This window comes from Molothrus aeneus, chromosome 2 (genome assembly GCF_037042795.1).
Source record: "Molothrus aeneus isolate 106 chromosome 2, BPBGC_Maene_1.0, whole genome shotgun sequence".
NCBI lineage: Eukaryota > Metazoa > Chordata > Aves > Passeriformes > Icteridae > Molothrus > Molothrus aeneus.
In genome coordinates, this window is record NC_089647.1 from 111,879,269 (window position 1) to 111,899,715 (window position 20,447).

The window sequence follows — 20,447 nt, forward strand, 5'->3', positions numbered from 1 at the left end:
GGGATCTTATTCCAATAATCCTTCATTTGCATGAAGGTTTAAGGCGCTTGATTGGCCCATTACAGGTCTGTCCAGGATGGCTCGTGGTGCACTTCACTCAGGTGTGTTATGGTACATTGAGTACCACATTTCTTATAACTGCCCTTTTAACCCCTTTTACAATATAATAACCAAACTAACAGCACATGCTTAACAATTATCAAGTATTTTACAACAGTTTCTAACCTATTTTTAACACCAAGCAGGGGGATCTTGGCGTCACAGAGGTGGCAGCTGTGCGTGTCCCCCCTCTCTGGCAGCTCTGAAAGCAGGTTTATTAATCACTGAGCCTTGTGGGCTAATTGCATTACTAGGCAGAGTCCTCATTAGACAGGAGAGCAGAAGGGACTCCCAAGTCAGTGTCAAGCGTCTATTTGGGGGAAATTTACATTGGAGATCGTATTTAATGCTCCAGCTGGGCCATATTGCAGGTCCCAGTGTGAGCAGGATTGACCTGCTGTGGATTGAAGCAGCAGCATGATGCTGCAGGTCCCCAAATGTCCTTTCATGTCTGCATCCATGACATGCTGCAATGTCATGGGGCACTACAGCCAAGGAAGGGTCATCAGGGGCTGGGTGGGTTTATCTTACACTCAGGTTTTCTGTGGTTGAAATGGCTCCTGAGGTATTAGAAAGTCTCTTTTTTTCCCAGCCCCGTGACCGAAGAAGAAGTCGAGATTCATTGGTTCTGCTTTTCAAGGTTGTTTATTGTCTCTTATCTATCACATTCTTTCTCTGACCTGCTGATGTCTGTCCAGCAGGTTGGGTTGAGGCACACTCCCCACCCTTGGGGTTGTGTTGGCTTTTTATACTAAGAACTACGTGTACTTTATTTACAATAATTTTCCAATACCTATCACCTATGTTAGACATTCTGTCTCTACCCTCAACATCCCGAAGTGCCACCATCCCAGTATAAGATGAAAGACAAGAAGAAAGACAGGACATGCTCAGATTCCTCCATCTTGCCTCTTGAACCCCTATTCATTCTAAAACCCCAAATTCTACTTTTTTACCCTGTGACAAATTCACTATCATTCTACTCAAACTCTTGTGGCTTGTAACTCCTCACACAAAGTTGGTAATTTTTTCCATGGACAAAAATTGAAGGCACAGGTGTCTTTGACTCTGTGCCAAGGTCTCTGAGTCCCCTGCCAGGGTCTGGAATCACCCAGGGCAACCAGAGGAATGTCCTGGATTCCCACACCTTCAGCCCCTGATGGATTGAAACGCCCTCTGTAACAAGGCCTGTGCCAAGTGAGCTCTTTGCAGCTCCACTTTTAAAGAGAAGTGCTTGGCTACTGTTAATCTTCCTAATAACATGGGTCTGCCTCTAGATGTAAGTGCTGGTTATTAATTCAAGGAGTTTCTTGCACCTTCAAAGGACATAAAGATCCCTTTCATTGCTTTGTACCTGCCCATCCTCCATGCAGACAGATTGCTTGGTGAGACAAAAAAGAGCTGTTTCACCACGTCCCCTTTGTCAGAAATGCTGCCTGTCCCAAATACAGCATCCTAATATTAAATATTTCACAGGGCTGCGTGGGAATGTGCCGCCTCAAAAGCTGTTTAGTGCTTGATGCTTTTGACACTGAGTAGTTGAGAGGGCTCAAAACGTGGGAGGAGTGTGTGGCAGAAGAAAAAAACTGCTTGGGGCCAGGATGGGACCTGGTCACCCTCAGCCTTCCAGAGAATGCTGGGACAGGGATGACCCACTGTGGTCCCTTGCAGCCTGACCCATTCTGTAATTCCATGGTTCTGTGCCTTAACTTGCACAGCTTCTCAGGGAAGCATTTAGTTCAGTTTGATCGTGCACATGGAATTCTCAAGCTTTGTAGCACATCTCACCCTTTCCCTGCATCTTGTTCTCTCCCCATGAACTGAGTGCTGGTTCAGGTGGTAGAATCACCATCTCTGGATGTGTTTAAAAAAAGACTGGACATGGCACTGGGTGCTATAGTCTGGTTGAGGTGTTAGGGCATAGATTGGACTCAATGGTCTTAGAGGTCTCTTCCAACATCATTATACTGTGATTCTGTGATTCAAAGTATTTCACTTTTGAGATTTCCCAGCATATACTGGCACAGTGCTGCTAATTCCAAGTTCTCCTCTCAGGGCACACACTCCCAGGCTGTGTCTTTGCTGGACTTTGCTGAAGAAGAAGGAAAAGACAATATCATTGCAGATGGATGAAAAGGACTCTCTTCTGTGTTTGGCAAATGAGAAACCCTGACCACTTTGAGTCACTGAAAGTACTAATTCTGTTTCCAATAAATGCTTTGCAGTTCTTTGATTCTATCTTTATCTTTCCCTTCTTCATCCAATTCAATGACGTTGGGGAATTTTAAATGTCCCAACAGTAAGTGGTTTTCTTTAAAATGTCATAAAGAAGGTGCTTGGATTTTTCCTTGGGCTGAAATATTTGTCCAATGGAGCACAAATCTGCTGTTGGCTCCTTTCAGCCCTGCACTGCAGGTCCCCAGGACCTATAAATGATTTGAAAAATGTGGACCAGTTTTATCTGTCTGACTCAGCTCCACACCCTCCACCAAGATCACCGTGGCTAACAGGAACCTCTTGAGCTCAATTACATGGATATTGACATTTATCCCTCTCTGACGCTCATGGCTAGAGATGATAAATGATTTTTTATTTCCTTTTCCCAGCATTACCTCAGCAATGCTGCTATGCACGGGGAAACACTAGCACGTGGCACTTTGCACTGAGCACCTCTTGTAAACTCTGCTGTACTGACTGACACATGCTGCTCTGGTCACACAAACACGTTTCTGCTGCACCTGTGTCTGACAGGAGGGGGTTTCTATAGTAACTGTCCCAAGAAAAGCCAGTCAGTCAATTATTTCTCTTTATAGTCAGATTTAGTGCCTGATATGGAGTTGAACAGTCAACAGAATCACGCTGTGTGAGCCAATTCATTCTGAACTGGTCTTGCTGCAGCAAAAATCCTCCCACTGCACAAATTTTTAAAGTACCAGTCCCCTGCTTCATTGCCACCCTTTGGCTTTCTGAGGAAGAAAGAGGAGAGGGCATCCCATTGCCCCCAGTAACACTGAGATAGGGCAGGGTTCTGACCCCACTACAAGCTGTAGGAGCATCCCTGCTATCAGGCACAGGCCTTTTTTCAGTGCTGCCCAAAGACCAGGAGGGAAGTCTTGGCAGGCAGCAAGGCAGGAAGGTCAAAGGAAGAGTTTTGTGACTGGAGATCCAGGCAGTGACATTACCCCATTCCCCTGCTTTTCTGTCCCCTGGATACAGGCTACCCACAGAAGCTGTGGATTCCTCATCATCTAGTGGAAGGTGTCCCTGCTCATGGGATGAAGAAAATGCTTGGACAACTAAGGAGATGTTGGAGCTGAGTGAATAAAAACATTTTGAGAAGGCCCTGGTGAAGAAAGTTGCTTACATCTTCTAGAGTCCTTCAACAAAGATAAAACTGCACAGCCATGGAAAGAAAAAAAAAAAAAAGAAAAAAAAAAAGGAGTGGGGGATGGGGATTTAAATAAAATAAGTGGAAGGCTCCTGCCTTGTAATTCAGGGATTCCTGCACCATCTGTGAGCAAGCTCTAGGGTGCCTCAGTGGGAGCACAGAGTGACCTCAGTCACGCAAAACCCACGACTGCAAAGCATTTGACTAACAAACTGAAACCCCAGGAAAAAAAAATCTTTGTCCCTGCTTTTGCCTGGATGAACTAGAAAAGTGTGCCTGCCTTTTCAAGAGGCAGCACTGCTGCAGATTCCTCTGTGCCCATCCAGGCTGCAGCCCCACTCCTTTGTTTCTCCTTTCAGTTTCCCACAAATACCATCTCCAGCCAATGCCAGGCTTTTCTTTTATCGATATATTGCTGGGCTTTATCAGCACAGCTTTTATTGCAGCTCTCCCTGTGGTGAATAAAGGTTGAAAAGACCATCCCTGAGTGTCTCTAGGAAGGGAGCTTGCATAATCAGGGAGCTGCTGGTGCAGGGCTCCGCTGACGTAAAACCGGCTGGGGAAAATTACTGAGGCGCCTGCTGAGGGACAGAAGTAACTCCCATCAGCAGAGCCCCCGATTCTGAAGGAGCTGCTGCTCAGGCAAAGGGCTAAAATAGGCCTGGAGGGAAGCTGATTGTGAACAGCAAGGGCCCTTTTATTTGTTTTTATAAAGAGTGTTCCGTGCGGATTGCGTGTGAACTCTTTGTGCGCCTCGGTAGGAATCGGAGGGATAAACAAACCTAGAAGGAACTGCTGGCACTTGACATCCTTTTGTTGGCATTTATCAGCCCCTGGCAGGATCCCCACGAGGCTCCCAAGGGCAGCTGAGGCCTGGCCAGACCACTGGCTGTCCTGCCTGAGTCCTGTGTTAGATTAGCAGAGCTGCTCCTCAGAGCACCATCCTGCTCCAAAAAGGAGGGGAGTTCTCCCACTAGGAGCTTGCACAAGGAGCCAGAGCCATCAGGCACAGGTCTATTGCCTGCAGCTGGCTGGGTGATTTTGGGGATGCTGAGTGCTGCCTCAGGCTGTGCGCCTGGCTGGAAGCCACAAGATCTCAAGCATGAGGAGAACTGGAGCAAAGCCCCAGTGAAAGCTCCGGGAGCACATCTAGGGCCAGGGGTTCGGGGTTTGACCCTCAGGGGAAGCCAGCAACAATCCCATTCACCTGCTCAGGCCTGGAGGAGGGAAAAGTTATTTTTCCAGCTTTTGCTTGTGTCCTTCACACTTGGTGGTGGCCCAGGAGGGGCCCCCAATGCTTCTTATGGGGCAGGCAGGGTGACCTGAGCAGAAGGGGAGTCCTTGGCCGTGAGCTGCTCCAGCACCAAGCTCCAAAGCAGGGGTGTCCCCATTCCTTGCCACCCCCAGAGCCAGAAGCAAGGTACACCTCATGCCCTGGTCCTCATGGGGCTGTGCCAAGCTCTGCACCCCTGCCAGAATATTGTATTTGCAGGGTGCCCCAAGGAAGAAAGGAATGATGCATCTGACTCCATGTTCTCAGAAGGCTAATTTATTACTTTATTATGCTATATTTGTATTAAAGAATACTATACTATATTGTATTATACTGTACTAAAGAATACAGAAAAGATACTTACTGAATGCTAAAAAGATAATAATGAAAACTCTTGACTCTTTCCAGAGTCCTGACACAGCTTGGTCCCAATTGGCCAAAGAGTGAAAATGGCTCACAGCAGAATCCAATGGAACAATCACCTGTGGGTAAACAATCTCCAAACACATTCCACACGTGAGCACAACACAGGAGAAGCAAATGAGATCAGAATTGTTTTCCTTTTCTCTGAGGCCTCTCAGCTTCCCAGGAGAAAAATTTTGGGCAAAGGGATTTTTTCAGAGGATGTGAATGCCACACCATGACCCCAGCCCCACTCCTGACCCTCCCCCTGTGCCACCTCTGGGCTGCAGATGTGCCACGGTGTTTTCTGAGCCCATGCAGCTGAAACAACCCATCTGGAGTCAGATGAAGAGGAAATCAGATTGTGTCTCATCCTCTGCCAAGCTGGAAGGCAATTACAGGCTCAGAGCAGAATCTCCTGCTTCAGTTTCCTCTGGAAAGGCACAAGGGGCTGGATGTAAGGAGAGCAGCAGATCTGTGCTGGTCACTGTGAGGAGGGTGCTGGTCTTGCTGTCACTGTTGGGGACACAGAGGCTGCATTGGTGCACCCAGTGACTGGACACCAGCACCAAGAGGCACCCAGATGTCTCAGGTGGGACACTAAAAGTGACTCCACGGCACAGCCAGAGCATCAGCTCTGCCAGCTGTGGATTGCACTCATGTGCGGGATGTGGTCACTGGGTATCTCTGACAATGAGATCTCAGGCTGGACAGCCAGCCCAGGACAGCCTGGAAACATTTCACCATCTTTTTCCAGCTGCTTAGGAGGCACAGAGCTTTTGCACAAGCATTATCTGTGGTGCAGTGTGAGAAGCAGCCACCCTCCACCAAACCCCAAGCACAAACCACGTTACTATCGCCATATGCAGGGAAGCTGTAGCTGTGTTTATGGACTGCTGGCTGTTGCAAATGTATCCCTGTAGGCTTTAAATCCATGCCTGCTTGTCTGATGATTGGTTTAACTAGTGCTAATTCCCTGAAAATGAATGGAGCAACTCATCAAATGTTTCTCCTGATGAAATGTGCATTTTTCCCTCAGGCAAAATCAAGAGATGCCCTGGGAGGGTGAGGAAAGCCCTAGAAAGCAATGATAGTTCAAACCACAGCTGTGAGTGTGAGAGGAGTCCTGATGAGCCTGGAGGTGGCTGTCACAAGCTGAAGGGATGAACAGGGGAAGCCCTGGCTCCTCTGTATCCTGAGTGGTTTTGGCTGTCAAAGCACCAAGAGAGACACAGAGCTCTCCATGTCAACCAAATCAAAAGCAAGCTGTCCTCACCAGATCTGTGGCTATGGGGAAACTCGTTCTTGCATCTCTGCCCTGCACTCCTGTAAATCTGCAATCTGCAGGGGGACAGGGAGAATCCCCTGAGGGCAGCACCATCCCCTGCCCACAAACAGGTGCAGCTGGAGGGAGATGTGGCCGTGGGGTCAAGGCCCTGCCCTCAGCCCCACCACAACCATACCAGTCCAGAGAGATGTGCTGCCTGTTCAGAGGGTGTAGGGGGATAGAACATAAGTAAATGAAGGTAGTATAGAAAGTAATCTTACCCCCCTAAAGAGTTGCAGCTGAGCCAATTATTAAGGATTAGGAGCAGGCCTGATTTTAACAGGTCCCACCTGTAGCCAATAAAGAAGAGTGTTAGAAAAGAGTGGATTGGTTCCTCCCTGTGAGGGTGGGTTAGTGCTTAGAGGATCTGTCTACAAGAAACATCAAGGAGGTATGAAACTCTAGCAATATGGAACCCTTGCAATGTACTGATAGAATTCTTGTACTATAATGAAAACAAGAGGGCACATAGCCATGTACCAAACCCTGGGCTGGCTGGGTTCCTGGCCAACATGAGGCCTCTTGCCCATTCAAAGTAGCTGGCTCCTGTTGATGTACATGCAGCAAACACCTCAGAGGTGGATCAAGTCACAGAACAATGCTAATTAAAAAGCAGCTCTGCTGGTGTTGCAGGGAAGCAAGCAGCACCAGCTTGGGCTGTGGAAGAGGTTCTGAAGGTGTATTCATATGAAGGCAGTGAGGGAAGTTCCTGGAGAAAAGGAGACTCAGGGCTGCCCTCCTCACTCTGCACAGCTCCTGAAAGGGGCCTGTGCTCAGCTGGCCCTGGGTTCTTTCTCCAGCAGCACTGACACAACCAGAGCACACAGCCTCGAGCTGCACCAAGGGAAATCCAGGCTGGAGAGCAGGGAAAAGGTTTTTCCAGCAAGGGTGAGAAAGTTCTGGAATGGCTGCCTGGGGAGGTGGTGGAGTCCCCATGCCTGGGTGTGTTTAACAAAGCCTGGATGTGGCAGTGGGTGCCAGGGTTCAGCTGAGCTGTTGGGGCTGGGCTGGACTCGATGGTCTTGAAGGTCTCTTCCAACCCAGGGACTCTGGGAATTCTGTGAAGTTTGTGTCATGTTGCCCTGTGGTGGCTGAGTTAAGGTTTAATTGCTGAGGTGACTCTCTGGGGTAAAACTGAAGCAGGCACGAGTGAAAGCTGGAAGTCAGAGCAATTGTCTTCCCCCTCTCTATAACTGAATAATCTTTTCTCCTTAGTTTCAACTCACCCGCTGCCAGGAGTGTGCAGAACCACAGAGAGATGGAGAGCTGGTGCTGTGCAGGAGTGTCAGCCAATCCTCAGGGTACCTCAATCTGCCCAGGGGTGCATGGTTAGGCAGTGGCTGATTGTACTTGGTTATCTTGACTAGAAAAAGGCTCAGAATTAGCAGTGGGGGAAGTGCTGCTCTGCTACAGCCCTTCTGCAGGAGCTTGTGCTGCTCCCTGTGTCTCATTTTCTGGAGCAGCACCACCCATCACCCAGATCTGCTGCAAGCTAACCTGGTAATTACTGGTAAGGTGCTTCAAGAAGCTCTGCTAGTGTTCTAGAAAGAAACCACTGCCGAAATTATTTCAAAGCTGAGCACCTCAGGCAGGCTGGAAATGGTTCAGGACAGGGAAAATGGACTTTCACAATGTGTGGGGGCCCTTTAGGGCTCAGGATTTGAGCTGGCCCAACAATGAAGAAAGGATTTAGTCAGTGAGTGAACACAGGTGTGTGCTGAAAGGCACTGCAACTGCTTCCTTCAAAACAGGTTTAAAAAGATTGCTATTTATTTACTGTCTCTGATGTCACTCCTTGTGCACCTCAGGGGTGTTCCCAAGCAGCCACAATTCCCATCCATGCCTGGGGTCTGGTGCATGTAGATGGCTGATGTATGAGCTGCTCTACAAAGGAAATATATGGTAGAAGATGTAATCCATAATTACATGGATTCACCACTGTGGGGTGGGTTTTTTTTTTTGTTGTTGTTGTTTTTGTTGTGTTTGTTTTTTTTTTTTTTTAATAAAATCAGACTCTTCTGGGGGGCAATGTGATGAGAACCCCAAATATGGGTTTTTGGAGAGATCACACTCCATCTTTCTCTCAGTCAAGTGGCCTGGGGGCATTTTTTATGAGGAAAAATGGAGCCTGGAGCCTGAACCTTTGTGACCCCACATCCACCCATCCCTGCCAGCACCCACCTCTTTTGCTGCACCACACTTGGTGTGGTTGATTTTTCCCAGGCTGCAGGTGACACTTCAGTGACTTACCCAGCTCAGAGCTTGAAAAAACTGGTCTCTCAGCATAACCAGAGAGAGCAGCTGGCTCTGAGTACTCCTAAAGATGTTCAGGAGGGCCAAAACAGACAAAATGGATGGCACAGAGTTCATTTCCCAGCAATAATAATTATCTATTGCTTTTCTCTTCTTCCATGCCTTCCTTGCACTCAGATACACAACCACACTCTGCCATAAAACAGTTTCAGACCTCCAAAGTAGGGAGGAGAAAAAAGGCAGATTTTTAACCTTGCTTAAAGTTTTAAAATCACCTCTGTTGTGCCAACTGAATGAGTTTTGAGTGCCAGGAAGAAATAAATATAATATTTCAAAAACATCCTGAGCTGTAAGAATATTACACCCATAAAAACGCCAGCCTGAGCTTATAAAACTTTAACAGTGGTAATATTAAAAATGCAGAGGGGACCAACAGAGAGCAAAAGGGAGGGCAGTAAAGAAAAGATGAACCTGGCAGGAAGAAATACACAAAAATATGTGGCTCGGCTCAGGTACTTTGTGCATCAGCCCAGCATGAAAGACACACTTTGTCACCCCAGCAGGCACTTTTTGTCAGCAGCAGCAGCTACTGGCAACAGCAGGGGGCAAAGGGAAATGGGAGCAAGAGCCTGGGATTTATGAGACAAAGGGAACATCAGGTCTAGGAGACAAGGATATTTCCAGCCTGGTGTGCAGGAAGGACCATAATTTGTAACTGCAAGGATGAGAGCTGCTGATGGAGCCACCAAGGCAGGGAATGTGGAAAGGATGGGAGAAGAGCTGATGTGGTAGATGGGAGCAGGGAAAGCAAAGGGATTGGGGAATGCAGTGGGAATAACCAGGCAGCAATGTCCTCTGCAGGAGAGCAGTGTCACAGACACCTTTTATGAAAAATCCTTTCCTGAGGATTTTTTCCTCCTGAGAAGCTGAGAGGCCTCAGGAATGAAATGTAAACAATGGTTATCTGCTGCTGTGGAATGCAACAGGTGCATCTGGGATTGGTCTCATGTGGTTGTTTCTAATCAATGGCCAATCACAGCCCAGCTGGCTTGGACAGGGAGTCCAAGCCACAAACCTTTGTTATAATTCCTTCTTATTCTATTCTTAGCTAGCCTTTTGAGGAAATCCTCTCTTCTAATCTTTTAGTATAGTTTTAATGTAATATATATCATAAAATAATAAATCAAGCCTTCTGAAACATGGAGTCAGATCCTCATCTCTTCCCTCATCCAAAAACCCCTGTGAACACTGTCACAGAGCAGCTCTGCAGGGAGGATGGAGAAACAGGAGAAATGGAGCAGAGGAAGGGATGGGTTTCCCAGCTGCAGGCTGTGCATGACGTGCTGGAGTCAGGACACAGGGGACACCAGCTCTGCCTGACTCCTTGCTGCCAAGCAGGAATGTGCTCATTAAGATGAGGTGCCCTGAAAGAGATTTAGTCCGGGTCAAGAACCAGCCAATGGATGGAAAACAGACCATGCTGAAAGGGGAATTGAAATTTGGCAGTGAGCTCCTGGTGGAATTTGTCGAGGAGCTGTCTTGGATGCTATCTTAATCCTTATTTTCTTTCAATGACCCTAGGAGAGAAGGCAGGGATGACGTGGAGCTGGGAGTCACTGCCGGTGCTGATAAGGGCTGGAATATTGTGCAGGAGGGGCTGGGTGCCCTTAAGGGTGAGACTGAGACAAATGGGATGTAATTGAGCAGTAAAAAATGCACCGCCGTGTGCTTGGACACCACGAACAAGAATTCCTGCTTCGTGCTGGCAGCTTATCCCCAAAGGAGCAGAGATAGATCACTCAGGCATGGGATGGCTGTGAGCCATGGGGGAAGGAGAATGCAAAGGGAATCAGCATTTCCAGAAGGGCCTGGGGAGAGCAGTGCCAGGGGATGAGGGCTCACTGAGACCTTGGGACTGTGCCTGAGCTGCTGGGGACATCTCCTGTGCCAGCCCTGGCTCTGAGCTCTGAGCTGGACCCTGGCAGCTCCCTGCAGCTCGAGGGGCTCTGGGGGGATGTGACCACTCTCCCATAACCACTTTTCTTTTCCCAGCATGTCCACTGAAAAGAGAGATGAGTGATTTAAGCTGGAGGATAACGCTGGCTGCTGAGCAAATGCCTCTAAACCATTGCTGACTATGTTTAGCCAGGGAATGACAGCATTAATGACTGCTGGAGGAATGAAATTCTGCAAAGGCTTTCCTGAAGGAATCCTAGGGGCAAAGCTCTGCCTCATTTTAAGCTGCAGCTTTGCAAGGCTATGAAAGCAGTTGCGTAACATGACTGTGGGTGACAGAGGAAGATGAGACACAACAACCCAGGAGATCCTGTCCAGTCCCATGATTTTAAACTTGTTCCCTGTTCAGTAGAACAGGGTCATCCAGCTAGACATGAAAATCTGTAGATGAATCATCTACAGATGCTTTGGGACAAATATACAAGGTATGGCTTATTTCAGATTTGTCTTTGGAAAGCCCCACTCATGCCCTGAGAATTTGGGAGTCCCCAGGGTGAGGCAAGTGAAGAGAGCCAAGACAGACAAAGCCCCTGTGTGATGGTGTTCACAGGGGTCCCAAGATGAGGGAAGAGACAAGAATGTTGACTCCATGTTTCAGAAGGCTGATTTATTATTTTATTATATATATATTATATTAAAACTATACTAAAAGAAGAGAAGAAAGGATTTCATCAGAAGGCTGGCTAAGAATAGCAAAAGAAGGAATGAATAACAAAAGCTTGTGTCTTGGACAGAGAGTCTGAGCCAGCTGGGCTGTGATTGGCCATTAATTAGAAACAACCCCATGAGCCCAATCCCAGATGCACCTGTTGCATTCCACAGCAGCAGATAACCATTGGTTACATTCTGTTCCTGAGGCCTCTCAGTTTCTCAGGAGGAAAAATCCTAAGGAAAGGATTTTTCATAAAAGATGTCTGTGACACCCCTGCATCCAAATGCCTCCTTTGAAGGGCAATGCCCATTTCTGCTGTGCTCCTAAAGAGGCAATATCAGCACAGACACAGCTCTCATGCTGTGCCAGCTGTCCCACAGGCTTGAAGGGACCTCTAGAAAGGACCAGAAAGCCCCAAACCAGCCTGTTCTTCTAATCCAACTCATTACCTACAGAAGCTGGCAACAAATGAAGCCATAAAAAGAATTTACCTAGATACCAGCTTCTTCTGCAGGACCATACATGTTTCTATCACACCCCTTTTAATCAAAATGACCAAAATTCATAACCAGAAGGACGGTGTCCAGCCATCATGGCACGTGTATAGGTTTGGAGGGCCAAGGCAGAGGCCAGCAGGGTGTGAGCTCTGAGGATCAGTGCTGGCTGCAGGGTCCAGGCAGATCCATAGCAAGGGGAGCATCCCAAGAGCTTTGGTGCATCTTTGCTATGCCCAGGGTTGGGCTTTTGGGGCTTACTGGGCTCAGGGTAAATCAGAGAATAACAAGAGCAGTTTCTGAGGCTGTGTTAAACTCTGCCCCTGATTGCTGCACTTGCTCAGTAGATCAACAGGACTGGAAAAAAGAACTTTTCATAACTGTGTTCATGGATTCTCTGATCCCAGTTCTTGAAGGAGTCACTCTGTAAAAATATAAATTCCAGTAAAGGAAATTAAAAACCTGTTAGAGAAATATTGTGTGTTTTATGCCATTGGTGTATCTGGCATGACAGAAGAGGAAATGTGTCCAGAAAAGTAAAACAGACACCTGAAAAGAGGGTTGGTGTGCCAAGAGGATCATAAAGAGTTTGTGTAGAGGCACAGGGTGCCCACAGCACGGGGAGTGACATCCCTGGAGGGTGTTGGTGACACCTCTAGCAGGTGTCTCCACCAGGAGGGGACACAGCATCCTTCAGCCTCACCTGTGACTGTGTCTCAAGGGTGGCTCAGGCCAAGGAGGACCCTGCCCTTCACACTCTCTGCACTGTCAGGGCAGCTCCCTCTGGTCCCTCCTGCACTTCACCTTCCCAAGGGTCTTCTGACCTGTGCAGTAGGTCAGGAAAACCAACATGAGGGGACATTGGGAACTTGCAGAGGGGAAATTCTGGTACTTGTGATTGCACTCAAAATAGCAGTTTGACTTCTGTGCTCTGGCTCTCAGAGAGCTTTATCTGTCCTTTCCCAAACAGGTGGTTTTTGATTTTGTTCTGACAGTGACAACAGGACCATCAGAAAGAAAAGAGTAATTGGAGAATAATTACAGAAATTAACGTGCAAGAGATCATCACCTCCTGTCTGGGGCCTGTATTTCTCTCCCACCTCAAGTGCTCTGGAGTTAACAGCAGATTGGTGGCATGGGAGGACGTGCATCTCCTTAAATTCCTCACTGATCCTTGCCTTTTCCCACCAAGGCTGATGCCTTGAGGGGTGCTTGATGAGCAGACAGCCCAGTGCTGTAAGATGTACCCACCCTGGAAATCATTCTGGCTCCTGCAGAGGTCAGCTCAGGCTGGGATGTAGGAAAAACGAGCAGGAGAACTTCACAGACCCTCTGTCTAGCATGAAACCTGAAATGCAGGTGCCAGAGGATCAGCTGCTGGACACCAAAGTACCCACAGCACTCCACCCTGTGCCAGCTGGGAAGATGCAATGACCTCCAGTGAAAAGATGCAGACTAATTCCACTGTCTCTGACCCTTTTAGAGAAAATTGTTTCTTTCCCTCAAGAGAGGAAGCGTTGAGGATTTGAAAATCCAGCAGCCAGCTTGCTCTGGCATCTGGATTGCTTTTAGAGCACTGGTCCTGTGAGAATCCTCCACTTAAGTTCACCTCCTCTTGTCTTCTATCTACCTCCATAGTAAAAACCCAATACTCTCAGTTTTTCACCCTGTGATAAACTACTGAACTATCTATTTCACACACTCACAGATTCCAGTTCATCCCAAACTCTTGGAAGCTTTCTCCATGGACAAAGGTTAAAAGCAGTGTTCTCCTGGGGATCAGGATTTCTCAGGGCAGGCAGAGAAATGTTCCCTGTGCCCTGGGTTCCAAAATCTCCCCCTCCTGTTTGGACTAAAACCACCTTTTTTAATAGTTTTCTTTATTGCTTGTTGGATACACTGAAGTAGATATGGTACAAATATTTAAAGGATTATGATACTAATTAGTATAGATATACTTTTTTTTTACGTTCCCTCTATGTTGGCATAAGGTTAAATTAATTGAATAAATTATCTAATTAAGATTTACTTTCTTTTTAAGTTTGGTTATATTATTTTTAATTGTTTATTTTTATGACTGGATTCTGAACAACAGCAACAACCCCAGTGCAGGGCAGCCCCCTCTGGCTCCTTGCAGACCAAGCTGGCAGCCTGAAATTAGACTCCCTTCAGTGGGTTCATCTTCTGCCAAAAGACAATCAGCTGGTGGAATCAGCTTTCCTTGATCCCAGCTCAGGAAATGAGAGAGGTTCTGAGTGAGCTCCACATTACCAAGCCCTGGCCTTGCCAAGCCTGGCTTTAGGCAGCAGCACCTGCCTTGGGAGCTGCCTCCTCTCTTCCCCTGGTGTTGCCCTTTTGTTCTAAGTTCTTCTGAGCCTCCTGATGTTTACATTCTTGTCACAGCCTTCCTCACACAGTTTTATGTAAATAATTATTGTCTTACATTCTCTTATGGAGGAGGAGAAATTCAGTGGGCTGTTGGTTTGTCCAGTGTCATTGGAGAGGTGGCACTGTCACCCTCCAATCCACTGTCACTTTTGAAAGTCTATAAATATTGGAGTCAGAAATTAAACTTCCCTTATTTTTGCCTTAGAAGTTCCAGTGTCCACATCATTTTATTTCGTGTCCTGCAGTGACCCCCTGGCAGAAGGACCTGCCCACATGGGGTGGGCTGGCCTGGGAGATGGGCCAGGGTCTCCTGGCTGAGCTGGGCAGGTGTGAAGCTCTGGGCTGTGTGTCCAGAGGCATGGATCCATCCAGAGGGATGGATGTGGGTCTCAGGGCTGGCTCTTGCTCACACCACAGGTTGGAGAAGACCTTTAAGGTGATCTAAGCTGTTAACCAACCCAGCACTGCCAAGGTCACCTCTAAACCATGTCCCTAAGTGCCACTGGTTTGGAACACTTCCAGGGCTGGTGATTCCACTCCTTCCCTGGGCAGCCTGTTCTAATCACAGAATTCACAGAATCACAGAATCCCTGGCTTGGAAGAGACCTTCAAGATCGAGTCCAATCCAGCCCCAACAGCTCAACTAAACCCAGTGCCACATCCAGGCTTTGTTAAACACACCCAGGCATGGGGACTCCACCACCTCCCCGGGCAGCCATTCCAGAACTTTCTCACCCTTGCTGGAAAAACCTTTTCCCTGCTATCCAGCCTGGATTTCCCTTGGTGCAGCTCGAGGCTGTGTGCTCTGGTTGTGTCAGTGCTGCTGGAGAAAGAGCCCAGGGCCAGCTGAGCCCAGGCCCCTTTCAGGAGCTGTGCAGAGTGAGGAGGGCAGCCCTGAGTCTCCTTTGCTCCAGGCTGAGCACCCCCAGCTCCCTCAGGGCTTCCTCACAGGGTTTGTGTTCCCAGCCCCTCTCCAGCCTCCTTGGCCCCTCTGGATGTGCTCAGTGTCCCCAGGTCCTTCCCAAGCTGAGGGGCCAGAGCTGGGCACAGCACTCCAGGTGTGCCCTCAGCAGTGCAGGGACAGAATGACCTCCCTGCTCCTGCTGGCCACTCCATTCCTGATCCAGGCCAGGAGCCATTGGCCTTCTTGGCCACCTGGGCACTCTGCTGGCTCATGGTCAGTCAGCTGTCCAGCACCCCCAGGTCCCTTTCTGCCTGGGCACTGTCCAGCCATGTCCAGCTTCTGTGTTTTTAATGCTTTTAATGTCTTTTTGGTGAATAATTTTTTCCTAATACCAGACTACACCTCCTCTGGTGCAGCTTGAGGCTGTTTCCTTTCATCCTTTTGCTTGTTACCTGGAGAAGAGGCCAACTCCCTCCTTCCCAAAACCTCCTTTCAGGGAGCTGTAGAGAGTGAGAAGGTCCCCCTTGAGCCTCTTTTTTCTCCAGACTGAACACCCCCAGCTCCCTCAGCTGCTCCTCATCATTCTTGTGCTCCAGACCCTTCCCCAGCTCCTTTGCCCTTCTCTGGACACACTCCAGAGAACCCTGGAGCACCTCAGAGTCCTCCTGGGCCCCAAGCCCCACCTCTGGGGCAGGAACCCCATCCCTCTGACAGCATTGGGGTCACTTGGCTCGTGAAGCTTTGGGCAGGAGTGACCTGGCACAGGGTCTCTCATCCTTTCCACATTCACTCCCTGCCCTCCCAGCTGTGATTTTATAAACACTGCTCTTCCTGCTCTGCCTGGGCCTCAAAGTTAAACACGGGGCTTGTTCCTCTCCCATCCTTGAGGAGTGCCTTCCACACACAGGTGGTTCTAGGTGGGCTTGGGCACCCACCTGAGAGCGTGGACTCCTGACCCCTCTTCCATCTGACATGGACCTGCACAATCTCCTGACACAAGAGCGGGGAAAATCCATGCAGCAGCCTCTCTGAAGTGAGCTGGCTAATCAGGCTGAAGAAACATGGTTTGTTTGGCTTGTCAGAGGGAAACTCAGGAGGTGATGTGAGCGTGGCTGACACCCCCTGCCCCTGGGAAGAGCTGTGCCCAGTGGATCCATCGGGGAGGCAGGACACGATGCCAGGGCTGCACACAGGCAGGGCAGCTCACACTGGGGATAAAGGCAGCCATTCACTCCACTGGGATAATGAACCACTTCAACAGCCTGCCCAGGGCCACGGCACAGTGGCTTGCAGCCTTTGAAACCAGGACTGACTGCCTCTGCCAGTGATTTATGAGATCTCCAAAGCGAGTCCCGGGCGTGACGCACAAATCACGCCCCGTGTTGTATCAGGGGTCAGGCTGGCCGACTGTAATGACTCCTCCTGGCCTTGGAATTTATGGCCAGTGTCAGAGGGGCAAATAACTCCTCCAGCAGAGCCTGCTGGAGGAGAGAGAGCTCCCAGGTGTGACCATCTTCAAGGAGAGAGAGGCAGAAACTCTGCCCAGGTGGCCCCGTCCCTGCTCAGCTCTGTGGCAGCACCACCAGTGCTGTGCCAGGTAACAGTGTGGGGACACAACCCCCATCCTACCAGGCTTCCCTCCTAGGTGACCCAAAACGCTCAAGGAAACTGGTGACTTGTCAGAGGGAAAGGGCTGATAAATGTCCTGCTTGTCTTTCAGGCAGATTTTATGAAGCAAATGAGGTTTAAAAGAAAAAAGGCTTCTGCCAGTCTTGTTTTAACACTGCCACAGCAAAAGGATCTCTGTGTGTGAGCAGATGTTCTGTGCCTTGACATGGCAGGGTGAGGCTGGAGGGGTAAGTTCAGGCTCCCCTCTTCCCACTCTGCCTGTCCCTCCATAACCCATCCCTGATGCAGATTTCCATTTCCTAGCCGAGTCACTCCTCCTCCTGCGCAGGGATTTCCAATTTTCTCTCCACAGAATGACTGCAGCAAAGGCTCTGAAAGGGGGAGGGGGAATCTCATCTCTGTAAAATACTGACCTGAGGGGTAAATCCTCAATGGGATCTGGTCAGTTTTAGCCATGCAATTGTCATTGACATTAATGGGAGACATGCAGCAAAATAAGTGTACTGGAAATACCCTGGTCCCCAGCTGCCCAGTCTAAATAATAATCATATCATAAAAAAACCAGACCAGAGGGGAAGGAGCAAAAAGGCTCTGTTGTCCCACCACGGGAGGCCAAGAGAAGATCCGTGGCAGAGGCAGAGATGTCACTCACTCCTCACCCAGCACAGCACAGGGTGGCAGGGAATAAGCATCCGTGATGCTGGGGGAAGGCCAGCAGCTCTGTGGGCATATGTTACTGGAAATTTGAAATTAGAGCCACTGAGGGGATGCAAAATGACAAACCCAGCTGCCGACGGGGGTGCTGGCTGCCAGTAGAGTGAAGTGTCAATTATTTACCATTTGCTAAAGGACACTGCTCTCTGCAGTCACGCTGGAGTGTGTGTGAAGTGCATCTTAATCTCCCTCCCCAGCGTGTGGGCTGGAGGAGGCAGCCCCAGCCCTTCCCTCTGCTGGAGCAAGGCTGGGGGCTGAGCCATCCCAGCGTGGCTCCTGGCCAGGCAGGAATGGCTGGAGCTGTGCTGGATCCCCTGGGGCCAACCCAGGAATGGCTGGAGCTGTGCTGGATCCCCTGGGACCAACCCAGGAATGGCTGAGCCTGTGCTGGATTCCTTGGGACCAACCCAGGAATGGCTGGAGCTGTGCTGGATCCCCTGGGACCAACCCAGGAATGGCTGAGCCTGTGCTGGATCCCCTGGGGCCAACCCAGGAATGGCTGGAGCTGTGCTGGATCCCCTGGGGCCAACCCAGGAATGGCTGGAGCTGTGCTGGATTCCTTGGGACCAACCCAGGAATGGCTGGAGCTGTGCTGGATCCCCTGGGACCAACCCAGGAATGTCTGAGCCTGTGCTGGATTCCCTGGGACCAACCCAGGAATGGCTGAGCCTGTGCTGGATTCCCTGGGACCAACCCAGGAATGGCTGGAGCTGTGCTGGATTCCTTGGGACCAACCCAGGAATGGCTGGAGCTGTGCTGGATCCCCTGGGACCAACCCAGGAATGGCTGGAGCTGTGCTGGATCCCCTGGGACCAACCCAGGAATGGCTGGAGCTGTGCTGGATCCCCTGGGACCAACCCAGGAATGGCTGGAGCTGTGCTGGATCCCCTGGGACCAACCCAGGAATGGCTGAGCCTGTGCTGGATCCCCTGGGAGCAGCCCAGGAATGGCTGAGCCTGTGCTGGATTCCTTGGGGCCAACCCAGGAATGGCTGGAGCTGTGCTGGATCCCCTGGGACCAACCCAGGAATGGCTGAGCCTGTGCTGGATCCCCTGTGAGAGGAATATCAGATTTGTCTTTACAAACAAGCTGTGGGTCTGCTGGGAGATAAAACCAGCTCTGGAAGATAAAAGAAACAATGGGAAGGATTCCACTGATTGATGAATGGAAAAAGATCTTTGCTTTTACAAATAAACTTTAGGTTTGCTGACAAAGGAAATTAGACATTGAGAGATGATAGAAATAATGGGGAAGGAAAACCCCTAAATTCCATAAGAATTAAAATTCAAAAGGAGGGTTATACATTAGAGGGAAATCTCTGGTATAAGGCATTCTGGGCAGTCTGTACCTCTCAAGTACCTCAGCCAATGGGGAAAGAGAGAAGGGAAATACAGCCAGGAAATTGGGATAAAAAGGAGTCTGCTTCCTCCAAAAATTTGAGAGACCCCAGGGGAATGCTCCATGGCCTCTCCCTTTATTCCAATAAAGTAAAAGGACTCCTCTGTCTCCTTTTTGGACATAAACCTCTGGTGTTTGTGCATTAATTTTCCTAACACCTGGGACCAGCCCAGGCATGGCTGGAGCCTGCGCTGGATCCCCTGGGGCCAGCCCTGATGTCCAGGGCACAAAGCTGGGCTGTGGAACCTGGGGTCAGACAGGGATGGACACACAGGTGGTGTCACCTCACAGCCCTGTTTGTAGAAGTGAGGATTCTCCTGTGAGAGGGGAGAGCAGGAGGCACTGTGTGCCTGCCACAGCACTCCTGGGATGGGATCCAGGTGTTTGGGACAGCTCCACTTCACTGCTTTTGTTGCAGTGGGTTGGGTGGCTTGAAAAAGCAGCAGGGGAGAATTGGATTTTTATAAGCTGAGTGTGTTTGTGTGTTTGTGCAAGTGAAGCAGATGGTGAGGGCGTTTGCATTAGCATTCATGCCCAAAGTCCCTAGATGATATCTTCTTTCTTAGCCAAGTTTGGGCTGGGAGCATCACTTTTAAAAAAGTCACTGTTCTTCCTCCTGCTGGCAAATGTGGGCTCCCCTGGAAATCTTTATTCATCAAAACATTGCTCCAGTCTGACCAAAACCCTTCTATATTTGGGGCCCTGACAAGTCAAGGCACTTCACAAGTGCTGGTGGCTGCTTAATCACAGGACTCTCATGAGGTTCAGTCATCCTAAATAAGTCACCAAGGCCATGAGTCATGTCACAGGTGGGCTCCACAGTGATTCAAGGATGACATGCTCCCTCCTGATTTATTTCATGATATCATTACCCCAAAGAGAACTCATTTGAAAGAAGTATTTCCAAGCTCTTCCACTTGAGCTTGAAGTCACTCCTCAGTGTCCCCTAGGACAGCTGGCCAGCGGAGGCAGAGATGCTGCTCCACCCCCTGGGCTTGAAGGGGAAGGTTTAGGAAAAGCTTTTATTTTTTCCTCCCAGGGCTGGGCAAGGCTTTTCCCTGCCTGGCTGTGGGACTGCTTTTATCCTCTGGGGACTCCCAGCAGTCAGGTGCAAAACCAGTGGTGCTTTTTTGATGAAAAGCCAAAAGGGAGGTATGAAACCCCTGTAACAGTGTCTGTTGACACACCTTGGCTGCAGCATTAACAGCCCCTGTCCTGTGTCACCTCAAGGACAGCCACATGGGATTGATGCTGCTGGCATTGGTGCATCGTGGCTGCAGGCAGCTGTTTCAGGGCTCTTTGCATGCTCTGTGCACAGAGCCTGAGTGTCAGGAGGTGTTTTATGGCCAAAATTTACCTACTTGTGTGTATCTGTGTGTCTCGTGGCCACCCTCCTCACCATGTGCACCTTGTTTTTTAAGAGTGAAGGAAGATGTGCATGCCCCAGTGAAGCAAAAATTCATTTTTGCTGTTCATTTTCTGCTCATGAGGACACAGTTTCTCCCTCATT